The sequence below is a fragment of the Monodon monoceros genome, unplaced genomic scaffold (genome assembly GCF_005190385.1).
Source record: "Monodon monoceros isolate NGI ecotype Baffin Bay Population unplaced genomic scaffold, NGI_Narwhal_1 Super_Scaffold_21, whole genome shotgun sequence".
NCBI classification, from domain to species: Eukaryota; Metazoa; Chordata; class Mammalia; order Artiodactyla; family Monodontidae; genus Monodon; species Monodon monoceros.
This window is the reverse complement of record NW_021703778.1, coordinates 35,004,458-35,026,537: the sequence shown is the minus strand read 5'-3', so window position 1 is coordinate 35,026,537 and position 22,080 is coordinate 35,004,458. Positions and strand designations below refer to the sequence as shown.

At 42.1% G+C, this 22,080-nt stretch overlaps 1 protein-coding gene and 1 pseudogene across 1 annotated transcript in view; one reads left to right on the top strand and one right to left on the bottom strand.

Annotated features, from left to right (window-relative positions):
• LOC114904998 overlaps positions 1-21,421 on the bottom strand; it is a 50,122-nt pseudogene extending 28,701 nt beyond the window's left edge.
• Positions 1-22,080, top strand: part of ADAMTSL3 (ADAMTS like 3) — a 373,694-nt gene that overhangs the window by 31,787 nt on the left and 319,827 nt on the right.

The window sequence follows — 22,080 nt, the reverse complement described above, 5'->3', positions numbered from 1 at the left end:
CAATTTCTCCCTTCAGGCATGGGATCCCTTGCCCTCCCCCAGACGCCCCTCAGGGGTGCCAGTCCCATCCTGCCACTTCTCCTCCTCCCTCACTCCCCTCCATGCCCCACATCCTACCCGGTCGCTGGGGGTTCCTTCCGTCCCCTTAGGTGTCTGTGGCCCCCCCACTGGTGCCTGGTAGGTGCCCTAGTTGTGCGGAGACGCAAATTCCGCGTCCTCCTAGTCTGCCATCTTGACTCTGCCCCTACCTTCCTTTTAGAGCACTTTTTTTAACCTTTCTTTAAGGGTAGGTATTCTGGTGACAAATTCTGTTTTCCTTCATCTGTGAATGTCTGTATTTCCCCTTTATTCCTAAAGGGTATTTTTGCTGGGTATAGAATTCTGGTCCAAATGTTCTTTTATTTCAGCCGTTGAAATGTCTGCTACTTCCTTCTGGCCCCTATGGTTTCAGATGAAAAGTCCACTGTCTTTGAATTGTTGTTCCCCTAAAGGTAATAACATTGTTTTTCTCTAGTTTATTTTTAGATTATTTGTCCTTAGATTTCAGATGTTTGATTATGGTATGTCTTGTATATATCTTTGGTGTTATTCTATTTAAGGAGTCAGGTTCTTGAATATTTGGTTTTGTGCTTTTCCCCAAATTTTAGCCATTATTTCTTCAAATATATTTTTCAGCCCTATACTATTTCTCTTCTCCTTTCTGTACTCTGATAACACAAATTTTATATCTTTTGTTACTATACCATAGATCCTTGATGCTCTGTTAATTTTATTTTCATAGTATTCTCTTTGTTGTTTAGATTAAATAGTTTCCCTTGCTCTTTCTTCACTTTTATTGATCTCTCATCTTACTGTGCTAAAAAACTGCATGCAGTTAATTTTCTGTAATTTCTGCTCTTTACTCCTTCTAATGCATTAAGATTATTTCCTTACATTGTTTTCTTATGCCAGCTCCCTTTTCATTTAAAACTGTTGAGTTATCAACTCATCTTTTATATCTTGTTTCTCAAAGTTCATGTTTACTTTAATTTCCTTAAGTGTTCACAACAAATGCTATCTAAAATTTAGAGAGCAGAGTAAAAGTAGAGTAAAACTTTGTTTCCAAAAAATTATCTCTTGCATGTTCTGATATTATTTTATTTTATTTTTTTTTTTGCGGTATGCGGGCCTCTCACTGCTTTGGCCTCTCCCGTTGCAGGAAGAGGACGCGCAGGCTCAGCGGCCATGGCTCACGGGCCCAGCCGCTCCGCAGTATGTGGGATCTTCCCGGACCGGGGCACGAACCTGTGTCCCCTGCATCGGCAGGCGGACTCTCAACCACTGCGCCACCAGGGAAGCCCCTGGTATTATTTTTTAATGGTGCAGATGCTTGTAGTTTCCAAGTTGGTTTTATTTATTTACTTATTTTTGGCCACATTGGGTCTTTGTTGCTGCATACAGGCTTTCTGTAGCTGTGGCGAGTGAGGGCTACTCTTTGTTGTGGTGTGTGGGCTTCTCATTGCAGTGGCTTCTCTTGTTGTGGAGCACAGGCTCTAGGCATTGCAGGCTCTAGAGCACAGGCTCAGTAGTTGTGGCGCATGGGCTTAGTTCCTCCGTGGCATGTGGGATCTTCCCGGACCAGGGATCAAACCCGTGTCCCCTGCGTTGGCAGGTGGATTCTTAACTACTGCGCCACTAGGGAATTCCCTCCAAGTTAGTTTTAATCTGTTCACTTGTCCTTGAATGAGTGTTTGCAATGGCCCTATTGCCTTTTGCATTATTCCCAAAACTAGTGATGCGTCAGTCAGGATAGGCTAGATCATGCTGCAGTAACCTTCAGAAAAACTCTCAGTGGCATGATACACAAAGGGCTTTTTCTCACTCATTTGTATATCTGTCACGTTTCTCCTCAGTGCTGTTGCCATCTGAAACATTGCTGGTTACCATTTCAGAGGAAAATAGAAAATGTGGCAAGCTGAGCATTGGTTCTTTAAAGGTTCTGTATAGAAGTGACACTCACATTTTGTTAGCCATTTGTTGCTTTGTTAGCCAAAGCAAGTGACATGGCCACACCTAACTTCAAAGGGTTGGGAACGTGCACTCCTACCATGAACCCAAGAGGAGAACTGGAAACATTTAGTGAACAGCGCTAATGGCTACCACAGGTTCCCTGATTATTTGCTTGCGTACCCTAGAAATCTGTCTCTAAGATTGTCAGGAATGGATCTGGGATTAGTTAAGCAAGTACCTACCAGCCATACCTACCTACCTGGCTGATCAATAGTTACGGCTGCCATCTGTTTTATTGGTTGGTACCTGTGCCTTAGCAATTGTTAAATACTTTAAAATATCACTCTTGATCATATAGTTTTTTTTAAATCGCAACTTCATTCATCCAGCATCCTAAAGAACTAATTGTGGGAGCTGGGGCCATAATCCTATATACAGGCTCATTTTGGTATGGCCCCTCTGCCAGCTACCTTTGACCGCTGTTGGTCCCTGGTAAGAGAGAGACTTCAAGTGAAGCTGTTCCTGGCTTCCCTGTGCTTTGTCATGGTCTCCAGCTGTCAACCTTCCACATATAGAAATTTTTGTACAATTTCATTAACATACTCCCATAACAATCCCATGTACCACTTTCTTAAGAAGGGATATTTAAAAATCTGTCCTTTGTGACTTACTCTTTGTTGGGTCCTGCCAATACTTGATCTAACACCAGAAAAATCCTTAAAATTTTTATCATATGGTTGGCATCATTTCAAAACGATTATTCAAAACTATTGATACTCCCCTGTTCTGTTTTCCTTTGGCCATTTGGGACAGTTTCTGGGTAGGGCGACTTTGTTACCTCAGTTATCTGAATGCTGACATCTTGACCCTGGGGCTCTGGGGGTGGAGTCATTGTAGCAGGCTTCTCTGCATCCTCTATGGCATAGTATGTGGTAGACCAGTTGTGTTTGAAAACTCAGGGGTAGGATAAACAGAGCCTCAAAGATCATGGAGCCCCAAACAGACCTAACCAAGGTGTCAGAACAAGTGAGGGTCAGAGCTAAGATAAACTTGCTTCTCTAATTCACTTGATGTCTTTCTCAGACAATGTATGGTAGCAGTGCCAGTGGCTAGTGGCTGGGTCCCTCTACCTGTCATTACTTTAGGCACATCTTCCTTTACTCATTTTACTTCTTTTCTCACTTTTTCACTCTTCTCTTCCATCCCTTTTTACCCTTCCTCCCCAGTATATGTTAGGTTGGCCAAAGGAGCCTACCAAAAATGTTCATCCTTGCTGTTGGCACTGAGTAACTGAATAGATTACAGACGGGTGTGTTGGAAGAAGGAAGCATTTGGTGTCTAGTTGGAGAACATTGGAGTTACAGAGTAGAGAGATTCAGTGATTGTTTCTTGTACAAGAAAGCATGATAGTGATGTAGTCTAAATAATACTAATTGGTCTTTCCCTTGGCTTGGTCTGGATCATGCTGTTTTCCTTAAATTTTCCATCAGAGAGCAGATGTCATCTAATGACTTTCCTACAAATGTTTGCTTTCTTAGAGCTATGTTTATTTCTCCAGTTACAAAAATGTGTTGTTTATAACTTGTAAAGAAATGTGAATCTATTCTGATTTGCTTCCCATCCACTTTTCTTACTGACTCATTACCCAACCTGTTGTCAGTTGGACCAAACTGCCTTCCTTATATACTGATAGAGGAAGACATCCCAAGCAGGCCTTGTAAGGTTGCCCAATCTTTATCAGAGGTATTGAAGTATAAGGGAATTCACTTGGAAATATTTGAACTTTGGCCACAAATTCAGATTAAGATATTGCTTAATAAAACTGGTCATTCTTTTGAGTCAAGGTGAAATTTAGCATTAGTGGGAAGAATGAAAGGAAGTAGGTACATAATCCTTCAGTATCTGTGGGGGATTGCTTCCAGAACCCCGTGCAGATACCAAAATCCAAGGATGCTCAAGTATTTACATGTAACTTAGGCACATCCTCTGTATACTTTAAATCATCTCAAGATTACTTATACTACGTAATACAATGTAAATGCTATGGAAATAGCTGTCAATACAATATAAATGCTATGGAAGTAGTTGCTGGTGCATGGCAAATTCAAGTTTTGCTTTGGAACTTTTTGGAAAAATTTTTCCTGAGTATTTTCTCTCCGCAGATGTGGAACCTGTGGATGTGGAGGGCCGACTGTACTTGGTCAGAACTTCTGTTTATGATTGAGATAGGTATTGCTGAGTTCTTTGCCCTTGTATGTGGCTTACTGGTTCCTCGAAATAGTGTGGTTGGTCGTGTATTCACACTCTTGTCAAACAGAACTGCTGCCTCTTGCTTTCCTCTACTTGTTCTCCCCTCCTCTCAAGCCTTTCTCTGCTTGCCCCTCTGTTCTTTTTTTTATTAAAATTTTTTTTAAAAATTTATTTTTTGGCCACACTGCACGGCATGTGAGATCTTAGTTCCCTGACCAGGAATCGAACCCTCGCCCTCTGTGTTGGAAGTGCGGAGTCTTCACTACTGCACCGCACTGCCAGAGAAGTCCCACCCCTCTGTCCTTAATCCTAGCTCTCTAGATTCAATCTCTCTCAAGATTCAAGATGTTTGGTAAGTCTTTCCCAATCCTCTCAACACCATTCATCTCTCCCTTATCCTGTTTGACGTTGCAACTGAGTTTTTTCTGTACACACCCTTCTCCTCTGTTGGACTTCACCTTTGACTCTTCTCCCTCACTCCTTGAGGTCTGTGTCTGCTTTACCTTTGGGCCCCTCACAGTCTAGCACAGATCCCTGGACACTGTGAGGACTCATTTGAGGACCTGCCCTCTGCCTTGGAAGAAGTTCATACCGAGTTGGGGAGACAAGTAAATAGATTGAGAAGCACAGAATGCTGGGTCCCTGATCCAGCCATGCCCTGAATTCATCCAGTAATGAACCCTGTGCTTTTCCCATACCCTCACTCTCCAAATTCAGGAGTGCTTCATTCCCCTGACCATTCCAGGCCTTTTCCACACTTGCGCCATGTTTTCAAAACCTGGGCCTCTTATATGGGACAGCTTTTGCCCTGAGACATCTCCAAGGCCTGGCTTGGCCTTTGACAACCTGACACCATTTGATCTAATTTTTTTGTTTTTGTTTTATCATTCTGCTTTTAGGAAAAACAGTTAAGACGTCTCTTTCACAGAACAGTGCTTTATGTCCCTGGCTGCACACTTTGCGCTGATCTTCCAAGTTAGGGCTTCCTGGTGGATTTGAAATCCAAAGCAAAGATTAACTGTTTACGACTTATAAAGAACAGCATTAATTTATATTTTGGGAATCCTTTCTGATTTCTCATAAGCAAGTTCTGTTTTTTTTTTGAGATTTATGCTTAGTTTGCTAAATTTTTTATGTAATAATTAAGAATTAGAAAGGATTAACTAGTAATACAGTGCATACTCATGTACCTCCTCCCAGCTTAAGAAATAAAACATTATCAATACAAAGAACTAGGTACATTTTCCTCTTTTCCTTTCCTTTTGTCCCCAGGTGTAGTAACTATTCTGAATTTAGAGTTTATAATTCCCTTCCTTTTCTTTATAATTTTACTACATATTCCTAAACAAAATATGTCGTATTGTTTTATACTTTTAAAGCTTTATGTAAATGGAATACTGTGAATACTCCTAACTTGGTTTTTTTGCTCAATATTATGTTAGTGAGATTCATCCATGTTGTTAAATGTAGCTTTAATTCATTTATTTTTGCTATTGTGTAGTATTCCATTGTATGAACACATCAGAATGTATTTTTTCATCCTCCTGTTGCACATCTATCAATAATTAAGGTGTTTCCAATTTTGTTTTTATGGACAATTCTATTACATGTTTTTTTTTTTTTTTTTTTTTTGCGGTACGCGGGCCTCTCACTGTTGTGGCCTCTCCCGTTGCGGAGCACGGGCTCCGGACACGCAGGCTCAGTGGCCATGGCTCACGGGCCCAGCCGCTCCGCGGCACGTGGGATCCTCCCGGACCGGGGCACGAACCCACGTCCCCTGCATTGGCAGGCGGACTATCAACCACTGTGCCACCAGGGAAGCCCTACATGTTGTTTTTGTATGTTAATTTCTTTAAGGTCTGTGCCTGGGAAAGGAATTGCTGAGTGAAATGATACACCATCTTCAACTTTACTAGCTGTTGCACAAATTACTATCTAAGGTCATGGTACCAATTTATAGTTTAACCAAAAATCTAGGAATCCTTGTTGTACCGTATCATCTCCAGTACTCGATATTGTCAGGCTTTTTCGTTTTTGCCAGTTTCATATTTATGAAAGAGTATCTCTTTGACGTTATAATTTGTATCTTCCTGATTGCTAGTGAAATATGCAATTTTTTCATGTGCACTGGCATGTGGGTTTCCACTTCTGTAAATTGCTTGTTTGTACCTTTTGCCCATGAGTTTCTTTTTTGTCTTCTTCTCACTTATTTGTAGACATCATTTATATATGCTTGATACTAATCCTTCGTTGGCAGAGGTTTTGGTCTCTTTCATTCGATGATGGATCCCGAGTGCCTAGAGCAGTCTATGGCAGATGGCACATGTTCAGAAATATTTATTGAATGCATAAATACTTGGCTATTTATTCATCTTATCATTTATAGTTTGCCTTTTTGTGTGTCTTTTAAAAGAAATCCCTTCTGACCTTGATACCACACAGATACCCTCTTATATTTTCTTCTAGGTGTTTAGCCTCATATATTTTTTGCCCAAGAAAATGATTTTGTATCCTGTACGTCTCTGTGAGGAGGAAATAAATGAGTTTTCCAACAGGTTCTGCCACTCACTAACCATGACACTAGGCAGCTCTTTTTACCTCAAGAACCTCAATTTTTCCCCCTTATTTAAAAATATTTTCCCCCTTATTTAACTGCCTTGCAGGGTTGATGTGAGATTAATTTGGATGAACTATGCCTAGCATCTAATACGCGTCTGGCACATAATAGCCGTTCAGTAATGTGGCTGTTTCTTCCTTCTCTTGTCTTTTTTTTTTTGTGGTACGCGGGCCTCTCACTGTTGTGGCCTCTCCCAGTGCGGAGCACAGGCTCCAGACGCGCAGGCTCAGCGACCATGGCTCGTGGGCCCAGCTGCTCTGTGGCATGTGGGATCTTCCCGGACTGGGGCACGAACCCGTGTCCCCTGCATCGGCAGGCGGACTCTCAACCACTGCGCCACCAGGGAAGCCCCCTTCTCTTGTCTTTTTACTGAGGACAGCAAAGCTAGAGTGAGGCCCCAGGAAGATGAAACCATCTCTCCCTGGGAGCGACTTCCCCACGGATGTGTAGAAACCCATGATGAGCTCTTTCCAGCTTTCTCTTGGCAGCTAGCTCTTCCTCCCTCCGCTTTCCTCCTGGTCTGGCCTAAGCCAAGGTCTCCACAGCCTGGGTTTCTGGCCTAAGCCAAGGTCTCCACAGCCTGGGTTTCTGCCCTAAGCCAAGTAGCAGACGCCTCTCTTTTACAACCTGTCAGAAACCCCTGAGTAGATGCAGGCAAGCCTTTGAGGCGCCACACCATTTTTCCTTCTAAACACTTAAAGACACTTTCATCAGAACAGAACTGCTTTTCCATAAGGAAGGTTTGTGATTCATTTGCATTTCACTTACTCCTAAACACAACCAGTGACATTAGTCCATTATTTACTGTTGGCATTGACTCGCTATGGGAGGGGACAAACAGATCTGTAGTAATGGTCAGCATCCACGAAATGGAAGACTTAGATGTAGTCACAGTGAATTATGTTTGAATGGCAGCTGCTGAAAATGGAAGACGTTTCGTGTCTTAGGTGGCAGGCAGCATCATGGCTAGAACATTTGTGCTGTCTTACGGTTTCTTGTTTAAGAATTAAGCTGAATTTAGTTGCTCAACTTCATTTTGGCACTGGAACGTGGGCCTTTTAAAATGCACTCTTGCAGTTAAGCTTTTCATGCTGGCTTGAGGTTGGTGGCCATTCTCATCAGAGCCAGTAATTGATGAGTGGATAGGACCTCCTTCTTAGGCATGGAGTTTCTGCAATGCCTCGAGATCTTGATTATTCCTCTCTGCAGCCCGTTTAGGGATCATCTGTTTAGTCTTGAACCCAAGACTGCATCCTGGTGAGTAAGGAGTATTGGAAACGCCCACCTGTTTTAGATCAGTGGGGTTTCTTCTCAGGACTTTCAGGGAAGTAAGAACTACTCCAAGATCCTATATACTGCCATTGTTCAATAGAAATGTAATGCAAGACACATATGTAACTTTGAATTTTCTAGTAGCCACACTAAAAAAATTAATTCTCGTAACATATTATATTTCATTTAACCTAAAACCCCCAAATATTCTCCTTTCAACACGTAATCAATATAAAAATTCTTTTTAAAATTGAAGTATAATTTACTATGTTGTGTTAGTTTCAGGTGTACAACAAAGTGATTCAGCCTTATATATATGTGTGTGTGTATATGTATATAGATGTGTATATATGTATATAGTTGTATATATATGTATATAGATGTTTATATATATGTGTATATACTTTTTCAGATTCATATAAATTCTTAATGAGATACTTTAGCTTGCTTTTTAAATACCGAATTTTTGAAATCAGGAGTTTATTTTACACTTATAGCCCGTCTCAGTTCAGACTACTCACACTTCAAATGCTCAATAGCCATGTTGCCTGATGGCTACTTTATTGGACAGTGCAGCCCTAAAGGACCTCTAGGGAAGAGATGGGATCAGCATACCTTGCCCCATCTTTCCTCCCTTACTCAGACCATAACCAGCTAATTTCCTCTGCTCTCTTCTCCTTGCCAGAAGATAACCAATGTGGAGTTGAATCTTTACAAAGGCTGGAGCAGGTGAAGCTCTGTCCCTCTTCCCCTTAATGTACTGATAAGCTACTTATGATTTAAATGTGTTTTGAGTAATGTTTCAACATATCCCTCAAAATTAGTTTTTAGGTGGGGAGGTTAAGTAACCATATATAACTTGCCTGTTTTAAAATTAGCGAAATTTGGGCTTCCCTGGTGGCGCAGTGGTTGAGAGTCTGCCTGCCAATGCAGGGGACAGGGGTTCGTGCCCCGGTCCGGGAAGATCCCACATGCCGCACAGCGGCTGGGCCCATGAGCCATGGCTGCTGGGCCTGCGCGTCTGGAGCCTGTACCCCACAACGGGAGAGGCCCGTGTACCGCAAAAAAAAAAAAAAAAAATTAGCGAAATTTGTCTGAAATGCTCTCATAATAATTTCTTTATTATGAATTAAATTTTATTTATTTATTTATTTATTCATTAAGAATGTAAACTCCTTGAGGGCAGGATTGCATCTGTCTCTTTTACCACTGTGTCCTTAGTGCTTCTTCTATGGCCTGGCACAGAGCTGGTGCTCAAAAATAATGAATGAATCTGCTAAGCCTGAGACTGCTTCTTCATATTCCCAGTGTTCTATTTGTATTGTAGTTTTAGCCATTTAAACTTTTAAACATGTATTTGTTCTGAGATTTTATTTGGGGTGTAGCAATTTTGGTGTACATTTTTAAAGTTAAGATTGTCACTTGTTCTTCATTTGAATTTAAACATTTGAAAGTCCAACTTGCTAAAATGTGTTTCAACCCTGATCCCTGCCAGCAGTGGGTAGTGTATTTTTAAAAATCTTTGCCAATCTGATAAGTGTTTTAACTTTCTTTCTTGTTGCTAGTGATATCATAAGTTTATTAGCTCTTTTCATTTCTTCTTTTGTGAGTTTCCTATTCGTGTCTTTTGCCCATTTTTAAAATTAATCTCTTCCTCATCTCCTTACTGGTTTGCAAGAGCTATTTTTATATGTAGAAGTTAAGAATCTTTTGTTATGTGTGTTTAAAGTATTTTCCTGTTTGATTACTTGCTTTTCAATTTAAATTTAATACTAGCTCTATAATATTTGTATGGTTTCTGCCTTTAGAAGTATGTTATACTTCTAAAGATTTTCACCACATCAAGATCTGATATGTATATAAATATATTTCATTCTGTATATCAGAATGCTATATCAGAATAATTCAGGGTCGCATAATCCTACAGCTATCTAAAGCCAGCTGCCCCTCTGGCAAAGGATAGATAGGTTCTGGGGCTGGCAAGCAGGCTGGTCTGGAGAGAGGATTCGGGCTTTCCCAGCCCCTAATGAATGCTGAAAGGTGGCTCAGAACTTTTCTCCGTCTGGGAAGAGAATAGGGCTTGGGAAGAGAGAGGTTCTCTCTCTATCTCTCTCTCTCTCTCTCTCTCTCTCTCTTTTTTTTAAGATTTTTTTCGATGTAGACCATTTTTAAAGTCTTTATTGAATTTTTAAGATTTTTTTCGATGTAGACCATTTTTAAAGTCTTTATTGAATTTTTAAGATTTTTTTCGATGTGGACCATTTTTAAAGTCTTTATTGAATTAGTTACAGTATTGCTTCTGTGTTATGTTTTGGTTGTTTTGGCCACAAGGCATGTGGGATCTTGGCTCCCCGACCAGGGATCGAACCTGCACCCCCTGCATTGGAAGGCGAAGTCTTAACCACTGGACCGCCAGGGAAGTCCCAAGAGAGGTTTTCTCTTGGTGCCTTGATAGGAGACTGCTATCTAGCCAGCTGGGTCTCTAAGGTCCCTCAGGGGCATTGATTGTGCTTCCTCCCTGCCATGGCGGGATGGTGGCCACTTGGTTCTAGCATATTTGAGCACCAATGTGTATACACAAAAGAGTATAAAAGCAGCACATCTAAGGGGGCTCAGCAGCCAGAAAGAGAAACAACAAGCAGCCCACTCAGATCAAACACCTCTTACACAGAACTCTTATATAGAGTGTTTCTCTTGTATAGAAATAGAACTGCTCTGGAGGAGACAGAAAGAAACTGGAAAAACTACCAACTAAGAGAATGTAAGGAGATTCCACTACAGCCCCAAATGGCTTTCCTCAACTAAAAGCAAATGAGATTTTCAAAGTAAATAATTCAGTGAATGAGCTGAAGGACATCCACGTGGAGGAAATACCATCTACAACAGTGGAAACCCACACAGTGTAAATCATGAGGGAAAAGCTAAGGGACTTGGCGAACAGATTTAGGAGACCTGGTATTCAAACAATAGAAACAGCAAAAGGAGAAAAAGCAATGGATGGAGAAGGGACAACAATGAAGCAAATATTGGTAGAAAGTTTCCTTGAATGAAGACAGACTTGAGTCTGAAAGGGCTCACTGGGCTACAGTCAGGACCAATGAAAAAAGACACAAACAGAGACGTATACATATTCTGGTGAAATTTCTGACTTCTAAGGGTGAAGGTTAAAAGATTTTTTACAGTTGCTACATTATATTATTTAAAATGTCCACAGTTTTCAACAAAAATTTGACACACAAAGAAACAGGAAAGTGTGGTCCACACACATGAAAAGAACACAGTCAGTAGAGACTGTTTTAGGAAGCCAGAAGTTAGACTTTTTTTTTTTTTTTTGGGGGGCCCTGATACACGGCTTGCAGGATCTTAGTTCCCCGACCAGGGACTGAACCTGGGCCTTCAGCCCTGAAAGTGCAGAGTCCTAACCACTGGGTCACTAGGGAATTCCCTAGACTTCTTAAACAAATTATTTTATTTTTTCTTTTTGGATTATTAAATTTTATGTTTTCTTCCAGTTTTATTGAGATACAATTGACATACAGCCCTGTATAAGTTTAAGGTGTATGGCCTAATGATTTGACTTACATGTATCGTGAAATGATGACCACAATAGGTTTAGTGAACACCCATCGTCTCCTATAGATACAACATTAAAGAAATAGAAAATATTTTTTTTCCTTGTGATGAGAACTCTTAGGATTTACTCTCTTAACTTTCATATGTAATGTACAGCAGTGTTAATTGTATTTATCATGTTGTACATTACATCCCTAGTACTTATTTGTCTTATAGCTGGAAGTTTTGACTGTCTCCATCCAGTTCCCCTGCTCCCCACCCGCCACCTCTGGTGACCACAAATCTGATCTCTTTTTCTGTGAGTTTGTTTGTTTCTTTGTTTTTTAAGTATAATTGACCTACTGCACTATGTTAGTTCCTGATGCGCAACATAGTATTTCAATATTTCTATATGTTTCAAAGTGATGACTGTGATTAAGTCTAGTTGTTGTCTGTCACCACAAATACTCTGTCTGCTGTTATAAATTTGTTCAAAAATTCCAGATGAAAGGTAAAGTAACTTACAATGGGAAAACAACCAGAATGATATCAGACTTTTCTTTCACAATTCTTGATTCTACAAAATTCCACCACTTTCTAGAATATATATATTCTAGAATGTATGTATACACACACATTCAGACACACATACACATAAATATGTGTGTATATATATATATATATACACACGCCTATATATTTTAACATTTACATTTTTTTATCCATATGGAATTGATTTTGATGCATTCATTGAGGAGGGAATCTGAGTTTGCCCTTTTTCCTCCTAATTTACCTGTTGTCCCAAAGAATTTATTGGCTAATCTACCACTTTCCCATTGATATAAAAGGCTATATTTATCTAGTGTTAAAAATAAACATGCTTACAGGTCTGACTTAAAACTTATTTTCTTATTATATTACTATTATATAAATTATTTGATTCTAATTATTTTGCATACGTATGTATTTTAAGTTTTATAACATTATTTTATTATGATGATTATTTTGCACACACACACAAAGTACTTTATGTAACACGATGCTTATAGGAAGATGGCCATATGCAGGGTGTGGTGCCCAACCTGCACAGCCACACATGAGGTGGCCCAGGCATGGAGCTTATGAAACAGGATGTTATCAATACCACTGCAGCCTCTTGTGTGTCCCTTTCTTACTGCATCCTCCTCTCTGCTCAGACACCACCACAGCAAAAGGTGAATTATTTTTTAATCTTTTTTCCTTAAATTTATTTATTTTATTTATTTTTGGCTGCGTTGGGTCTTCGTTGCTGCGTGTGGGCTTTCTCTAGTTGCAGCTAGCGGAGGCTACTCTTTGTTGTGGTGCGCGGGCTTCTCACTGGTGGCTTCTCTTGTTGTGGAGCACGGGCTCTAGGCGCACGAGCTTCAGTAGTTGTGACACGCAGGCTCAGTAGTTGTGGCTTGCGGGCTCTAGAGTGTAGGCTCAGTAGTTGTTGCACACGGGCTTAGTTGCTCCATAGCATGTGGGATCTTCCCAGACCAGGGCTCGAACCCATGTCTCCTGCAATGGCAGGCGGATTCTTAACCACCGTGCCACCAGGGAAGCCCACAAAACGTGAATTTTGTTTTAGCCATTTGAGTATGTATCCTCAAATAACGTATTATGTGGTGTTAGCCTTTTCTGAATTTTATATGAATGAAATCATACTGTGTCTATTCTGCTCAGTGTTATGGTTTAAAATGTCATCTCTGTCGATGTGTGAAGCTGAGATCATTCATTTTCATTCCTCTATTGTGTTCTAGGGTATAACTAGACCACAATTTATTAATCCATTCTACTGTTGATGGTTTCTTTTTATACGATGTTAGATTTATTTTGCTTATATCTTATATAGGAATTTTGCCTTCATTTCAAGAGTGAGATTGGTATGTGATTTCTTTCTCATATTGCTCTTGTCTGGTTTTGTTATCAAGGTCATAATCTCGTAAAAATGAATTATGGGGGTTCCTTTTTTTCTGTTCTTTGGAAGAGTTTATTTAAAGATTGGAATTATTTACACTTCGAACGTTTTGTAGAGCTCACCTTAAAACCATCTGAACCTGTTGTTTTCTTCATGAGAAGAATATTAAATACTGATTCTATTTCTTTAATAGTTGAAGGACCATTGAGATTTTTCTGTTTTTGTTTTTTAGAGTCAATTTTGATTATTTAGAATTTTTTCTAAAACTTTTAAATTTCTCCCAAGTATTTCAGATATGCTGGCATAATTGTTTTCTTAGCTTGAGTTCTGAGATACATTATTTTGTTATGGCTCATTTTCCTCTCTCTATCCTCATTGCCACTGTCATCTCTTGCCTGGAATAATAGAGGAGCCTAACTAGCCTCCCTGACTTCTGTCTCCCTCCCCCTCCAGTTCGTTCTCTGTAATAATAGTTTCACTTCTTTACTTAATATCCCTCTGGTGCTTCCTAGGGATAAACACTGGCTTTGTGATCTGCCCCACCAGACCCCCTTTGAGATCCAGCCTATGTCTGCTTCTCCGACTTCTCTGCTCTTCCCTCCCATGCCCCGCTCCAGATATGCAGGCTGTTCATCCAGCTTGCCGTTGTTGTTCATTACACCCATGTTGTTCTAGAAGGTTCTGTTCCTCCATCCTTCTCTCTGTTTTCCTGATGAGTGCCTACGTGTTCTTTCCATCACAGCTTGGCTGTTGTCTCTGTGATGCCTTCTGGGACCCTGACTCCACCCTCCCCGCCTCGAGCGTGTCCCTCTCACGTGCTCATGTAGCATCCTGTCCTTCTCCCTCCTCAATGGGCCTCATCACATGGCTTTGAAGGGCCTATTTACTGATCTGTTTCTCAGTCCACACCCAACCCTAGACAGTGAGCTCCCTGAGAGCACGGACTGTCTCTCGTTCAGTCTCTGATGACCAGCACAACACCTGCAGAGAGGAGATACTCAGTACATGCTTATATTACTGCTAATATTAAAAACTTGCTTTTGGAACTTTGTTTTTGTTTGTTTGGGTTTGTTTGGTCAAAGAAAATTCACTTTTATTGGGAAAAGTTTAAGAAGTACATTTGAAATACAGTGGGATTGTAACAGATATTGTGCAAATTAGATTAAGATTGAAAGTTAAGCTAAGAAATTTGGATATTCATCAGTGGATTTCATACTTTTGTTTTTGTAATATGTCACCATTTAATACTTTTCTTTCAGAATTTCCTTTGGTGGTTTTTTTTTTTTTTTTGGCTGTGCAGCACACAGGATTTTAGTTCCCGACCAGGGATTGAACCCATGCCCCCTGCAATGGAAATGCGGAGGCTTAACCACTGCACTGCTAGGGAAGTCCCCCATACTTCTTTTTTTTTTTAATTATTTTTTTTTAAATTGGAGTATAGTTGATTTACAATGTTGTGTTAGTTTCTGCTGTACAGCAAAATGAACCAGCCATACATATACATATATCCACTGTTTTTGGAACTTTGTGATAACAACCATCATAGTAGCATACATGTGTATAGCTTCTTACAAATTAAGTAATTACAGTTATACAACCATATGCATTATTTTATTAAATGGTCACAGCAATTTTGGGAGGAATAAGGTTTTTAGCTCTATTTTAACAAGTGAGTCTTTGCGAGCACGAATACACCTTATCGAAATACACTTGTTACCTCTCTCAGAGAACCCCTCTCCCTCTCCACGCTGGCTGTTAGGGGGAAGACAATGGTTAAAGTTTTCCACTTTGACTCTTTTATCCTGAAGTTATTCTGTGTTTTTTTTTTTTTTTTTTTTTTTTTTAAACCCTGGCCTTCATGGGCAGCTGTCTCTGAGGGCCCTTTCAGTTACCAGGGGATCACTCTGCATGTCTCTCCTGGGACTGCTTTTGGTTTAAGAAACTGCAGTGACCCTCATTACAAAGGCTACCAGAGTTTTACTTTTTGACTACTGGGTATTTTTCTGCTCAGGAGACTTTTTCTAAGTTCATACCAACACTATTAATTTAGTAATATAAAAAATACAGTAAAGAAACAAAAGCCCTGCCCCTTCATCTTCTAGCCCAGTTTTCCTCCTACCCTGGGGTATTCTGGAGCTCATCTAGCCCGGTCTCCCCCGTTTAATGATGTGGTAAGACCTGGAGATGTGAAGAAACATGCTGGGAGCCACGGAGTTTCTTGTGGAGGTGGGCTGGACCCCTGGGCTCCCCACCACAAATCTGGCCCCCTTTCTAAACTTGAGCATCCATCACCGATTATAACAGGTGTCCAGTGTCTCCAAGTTTGTCTGGCTTATGAATGTGACTTTCCATGTATCTGGTACCGTTTGTAAAACTAATCCTATGTTTATTCAGGATTTAAAACAAAGTGACATTTTCATGTCAAACAAATAGGGGATGATGTGACTGCATTCTAAGCATGCAAAAAACTTACGTGTCATTCCATATATCATTAAGAAATTAAAATTATTCCTTAAAAATATACCAACTTAAATCCCTAAACCTGTATTACACCCAACACTTTGCTTGGATCAAACACTGTAGTTTGCATTTCTCCTTTTTTTTGTTTTTAAACAGAAGACAGTCTGTAACAATTTCTTCTGATTTATGCCTCCAGTATGGCTTTGGTACCATTGAATTGTAGGGGTTAATGTTAGCATTTTAATTTTATAAAAAGCATCACCTTTTGTTTTCAAGAAGTCCTTAACATTTTATGCTAAACCCTCAGAATTTTTTGGTAGTTTATGGAAATTAGAGTGATGCCATTTTATACACATGGAGCAAAGACATCCTGACTGTAAATCGCTATCTTCCTATCGCCTTGCTTGTTTAAGAATTCTGAAAGGCAGGAGCATCCAGACAGCAAACTTGGCAGCTCTGCTGATGCGTTCGCACTGAAGACTTCCTGCCCTGCTAAGCTTAGAAAAACAAACTGGCTTAGGCTGAATATAAATGTTTTTCAGAATATGTGCAAACAGCACATTTCTGTCTTTCTCTTCTCTTGGAAGCCTACATTTTGAAAGCCTGTAGGATTTCAGCCACACAGACAAGCTGTTTCCTGAAAGAAAGAAAGCCGTGAGGGTGAGAAAGACCTTGAATAAACATGACTATGTCCCCGACATGTTTCTGGACTGTGTCAGGCTGGGTGGTGTCTCATTGGCAAATTGGGAAGAGCTGGTAATGCTTTTTTTCTTTTCTCTCTTTCCTCCTTTATTTCTTTCCTTCTTCCTTCCTTCCTGCCTCCCTCCCTCCCCCTTCCTTCCTGTCTCCCTCCCTCCCTCCCTTCCTTTCTTTTTCTTTCACTGCTGAGTTTGTATAAGCTCGTGTACTGGGATATACGCGGATTTGCCTCATGCTTAGTAATGGACTCTGACGTTGGCAACAGACACCATGCCCATGCAATCAGTCTGTTGTCCAGTAATGGTGTTTTCTGCATACTTATGCCTGTGCTTGTACTATTAGGGCCTGGGCGGGGTGGGCTGTGGCTCAACGGGAGCAGACGTTGGAACAGCCAGGGTTGAGTGCTGAGGCCTGGGCTGGCTGTAGTGCAGGGTGGTGGAGAGGCAGACAGGCAGTTGGGGCCAAGGAGCAGAGGGTCACACCGTTGCTGTAGGTAGAAGCAGATGACTCCAGGGCCTGGCAGATCCCAGCCAGGTTCCTAGAGAGACTCGATACTTTGAAGCCTCCAAAGAAAAGGGCAGGCTCCAACTTGTCTGTTTAAGAAAACCAGAAAATAAAACGTGATTCCCTAAGGAACCCTGACCTACCTTGGCTTCCCCTGACCGCTCTATTTAAAAGTGCACTTTATACCCCAAGCCCCCAGCACTTCCAACCTCTTTTTCCTATATCACATTATATAACTTATTTATATATTATGTTCATTTTCTGTTTCCCCGAATTAGAGTATAAACTCCTTGAGAAAAGTGATTTTTGTCTGTTTCGTTGACTGATGAATTCTCCATGTCAAAAACGGCCTCGGTGCCTAGTAAACAGGTGCCTTGGTGCTTAATAAACAGTATGTTGATCAGGTGACTGAATAGACCCTGGACATACCCGCAAGAAATACCTGAACATTTGATGCTTTGAGGAGTCCCTCCCTCCGCCACCTGGGTAAAGTACAATACTGATTTGTACTCTATTGATTTTTAATTTTTACTTATTTATTTTTAGAAATAAATAAGTTTATTTATTTGTTTCTGGCTGCAGTGGGTCTTAATTGCTGCACCCGGACTTTCTCTAGTTGCGGCGAGCGGGCGCTACTCTTCATTGCAGTGCATGGGCTTCTCATTGCAGTGGCTTCTCTTGTTGCGGAGCACGGGGTCTAGGGTGCGTAGGCTTCAGTAGTTGTAGGACGTGGGCTCAGTAGTTGTGGCTCATGGGCTCTAGAGCGCAGGCTCAGTAGCTGTGGCGCACGGGCTTAGTTGCTCCGTGGCACGTGGGATCTTCCTGGACCGGGGCTCAAACCCGTATCTCCTGCATTGGCAGGCGGATTCTAAACCACTGCACCACTAGGGAAGTCTCTGTACTCTTATTTTAAAAGCAAAGATGCCTTGTCTCTGCAGAGAGGTAATCATGAGTGTCTGGTGAAGAGGCTGCGGGAAAATACGTATTTCGCTTTGGGATCAAAGTGCAGATTCCACTGCCCAGATTGGGCCCCACGAGACTGTTTCTCCCTCAACCCTGAATCCCTGTTGGAGTGGAAGTGATGCCTGGGAGGGAATAACAGAGATTCCCCCAGGAAGCACCTCACTTCTCCACGGCACTTTTTCTGGGTCGTTCTCACTTACAGCACTTCACAGCAACAACAGTTGCTCACGTTCCTCAAATAAATGATCATTCCCTTCTCTGCTGGCTGGCTTTTGGCGGGGAAGAGCATGACCCCTTACCAGTGTGACTGCACCAGGAGGAGGGGAGAGACTGGGAGAAGGAAAGAGTGGGTAGGGAGTTTACAATTAATTAAGATTTGCGATGACCATCCATCTAGCTTTTTTCTTTACCAGTGGAGCCCTGTTCATGGAATACAATTTTCAATTTTTCCCCCTGAGGTGTTTTAGAGTTATTTCCACATGACATTTTGCTCACTGAGTCTCTTTCCAAGGGGTCAGCTTCCTTCAAGTCCTTGAAAAATGGACTCTTCGATAAAATTTTGTGGGAGGGGTGGCCTCCAGGGAAAGAGGATCTGTATTGTGTATATGTGGCAGGGGCAGGCTTTCTTTCCTCTCCCCATTCAGAGTAATGGTCAAGTTTTTAAATAACCCCTTGTGAAATGCCAGCATGTGCTTCAGCCAGAGCTTTCTGGTCTTTCAAAGTGGCAGAGAGAAAATCAGGCATCAGTCATGCAGGGCTCTGTGGGGGTGGAAAGGGCAACCTATGTCAGTTTTTCTAGGAAAGAAAATTAATTATTGAATGTCTCCTATGCACAAAGGCTGGTGCTGAGGGCTAAAGACGGTTCAGATGTATAAAGAAGTATTGTGATTTCATTTTCAGGTTTTCTCCTTTCAGGGAACTGAAAGGTGAAATCTGTTCCAGCAAGATCTTTTCACTGATTACTTTTGGCCCTGCTTGCCAGGGTTGATTAAAGATGTGTGTGTATGTGTGTGTGTGTGTGTGTGTGTGTGTGTGTGTAGGGGAAGGGGAGGGAAGGACAGAGAAAGAGAGAGAGAGAATTTATGTTTAGTGGCAGATGGAAGAGTAGTGCTATGAGTGACATTTGTCTTTCTTTTTTTTTTTGCGGTACGCGGGCCTCTCACTGTTGTGGCCTCTCCCGTTGCGGAGCACAGGCTCCGGACACGCTCAGCAGCCATGGCTCACGGGCCCAGCTGCTCCGCGGCATGTGGGATCTTCCCGTACCGGGGCACGAACCCGTGTCCCCTGCATCGGCAGGCGGACTCTCAACCACTGTGCCACCAGGGAAGCCCTATATGAATGACATTTGTAAGATCCACATTCCAGTTTGCTAAAGAGAGTCTTAATATGATAAATTTAAATTCAAGGAAAGACCTTCTCCGTGGAACAGCTTGTTCTGAATATGCACACCCACAAGGCATCACCCACCTTCCAGCACTAAGAGGGATCCAGAAGGGTCTGCTGAAAATGTGACTCAGAGTGAAGTTGAAGTTTGAAACGACATGAAGTTTGAAACGAAGTTTGGCTGAGATGTACTTACACTCAGATGTTCATTCAAATGTTAGGCCTTTCAACCCAACAAGATCAAGAGAATGTATTCATTAGTTGATGGTAAATAGAAAGGATGAATCTTAAATTCCTAGCATTAATTTTTTTTAAAGACTCAAAAAAATGTGAAAACTCATTTTCTTTCAGCCTACCCTTTCAACCTTGGCAAAGTAAATATATTTTATATTTAATCAGGAAGTTTGGGGACCCCCAGGACTTTGAAACATATTGGAATGACAACATCCTACTTGAAAGACCAAAATGATCCCAAAGGTTTCTTTTTGAGTCTTTGTTTCAGGTTCAGGAAACAAAATGCACATCCTGCTTCTTGGAAGAAAAATGTGTTTGGTATGCTGAATTTAAATAATATTGGTTAACTTGATTATTCCCTCATGGACTTTGGAGGGCACAAACTGTAAAGTCCCATGTGTAATCCAGGCCGGGAGGAACAGCCCCCAGAGACCCTCCAGAGAATGTGTTCCTGGCAGACTGTCCCTAGAGCCTGGGGATTCTCCTGTTCCACCTGGAACACACACTTTCCGACTCACCAAATATTATCATTTAAAAGGACCTTCCCCCGGTAGGAGTGGTCCGCGCCTCCCATCCTGGTGCTAACTCTCTACTGCAGATCTTGGTTGCCATTAATTGAGATTGACTTCTTAAGCATTCGTATTCCTGACCGTGACCATAACCGTCCTCTGCTAAGCCCTGGTGTCACGGGGAATTGTTCTGCAGTAGTGGCTCAGTGTTGTCCCTTCTTAGCCTTTAGCTTTCGTCCTGACCTAGGAAGATCCGTTGGAATCTCAGTTCTTCCATCTAGCGTCTTTACTTCCATGTGTTGTCTGTGTCATGGCGGAATCGGACAAGGTGTTTCTTGAATCCCCAGTGGGCAAGTTGGGGATATATGAAATGAGAGGATCCTAAGTGAGTACAGTCCCTGTCAGCCTGGAGACAGGCTTCTCTTGGCCTGGTGAAGAGCCCAGTTCTCAGCCTTGTTCCAGCTCAGTGTTTGTGGCAGTAGCAAGGAGGCAGATAGAGAGAGCACTGCTCAAATTTGGGCTGATGAGAAGCAGGGAGAGAGCGATGCAAAAATTGGTAGATGGAGTCAGGATCCAAAAAGAGCCTTGACAGGCTGAAAGGATGGGCCAGATCTAAAGAGGGCGTGAATGACCGGGGATGGTACAGTCCGGCTCTCGGTCCCGAATACAGATATGGCTTAACAGTGGCAGGTAGGAAAGAGAACTTAGTGATCTTTATTGACCACAGTTCTGTAGAGGTCAGTGGTGTGATGTTTGGCTGTGTTCACGCTCTGGAGAGAGACAAACGTCCACCTGTAGTGCTCAGACAAGGCTGGGAGAAGGGTTTAAACTGGCGTGTTGAAATTCAATGAGAATCCCATTGTATTCTTTTTCATGGTGACTGCTCAACCTTCGAGGAGTATTGGGTTCTGTTCTATATATAGGAACACCCACTTCTCCTCCATTTGTTTCTCCTTCCATGCCATCAGCCAAGTCTTGATAGACATCCTCTGTCCTTTCCAGGCTGTAGATGGAGGCTAGGACGCTGAAATCCTGTCCTTGAATCCCCATCCCATACTTCCTTCCTCCTGCCAAAGTCAAAGCCTTCAGCTGGAGGGGGGATGTGGATCAGCTGCATCCTCAGGTCCCTGGAGAAGCCGTCTGGGTTCCTTCTGACCCTGTCCCCGATGACTCGGACCCCATCCCCAGTGATTCGGCAGCTGTGGACAGCGGCTGGTGGGATGATGCATTTTGGCAGCTGCTCTCCTCGGCCCTGGATCTGCGCCCTGGGAAGATTGCACACTTCCTGGTCCGGCCTCCCTCCCCCCACCCTGCCGTCAACTCTTGCTGCTGAAGGGGCCTGGTCTTTGGTCACCCTGTTGTGTGCGGAGGCGCCTAACGCCGAGTCTCCCCGACATTTAGGAAGTCAACCCCCATGTGGTGAGAATGTCAGCGCGTGTTCTTTGCTGCCCAGGGTGCTTGCTTTCTGAAGCCATGAGTCAACTTAGCCATTTCTCCTTCAAGGAAGGTCCAGTTTTGCCAAGACTGTTTTCCACTGAGGGAGCTGGGGGACTGGGATGGGGGTGAACTTTCACTCAGCAGCTGGGACTTTGTGTGTCCCTAGTTAAATGTCCTGATGTCCTGTGTCTTGGTTTCTTCCTGTGCAAAAAAAGGCTGGTGACACATACCTCACAGCCTAGCGGTGAGGACAGATAGAGGCAGTGTTCACA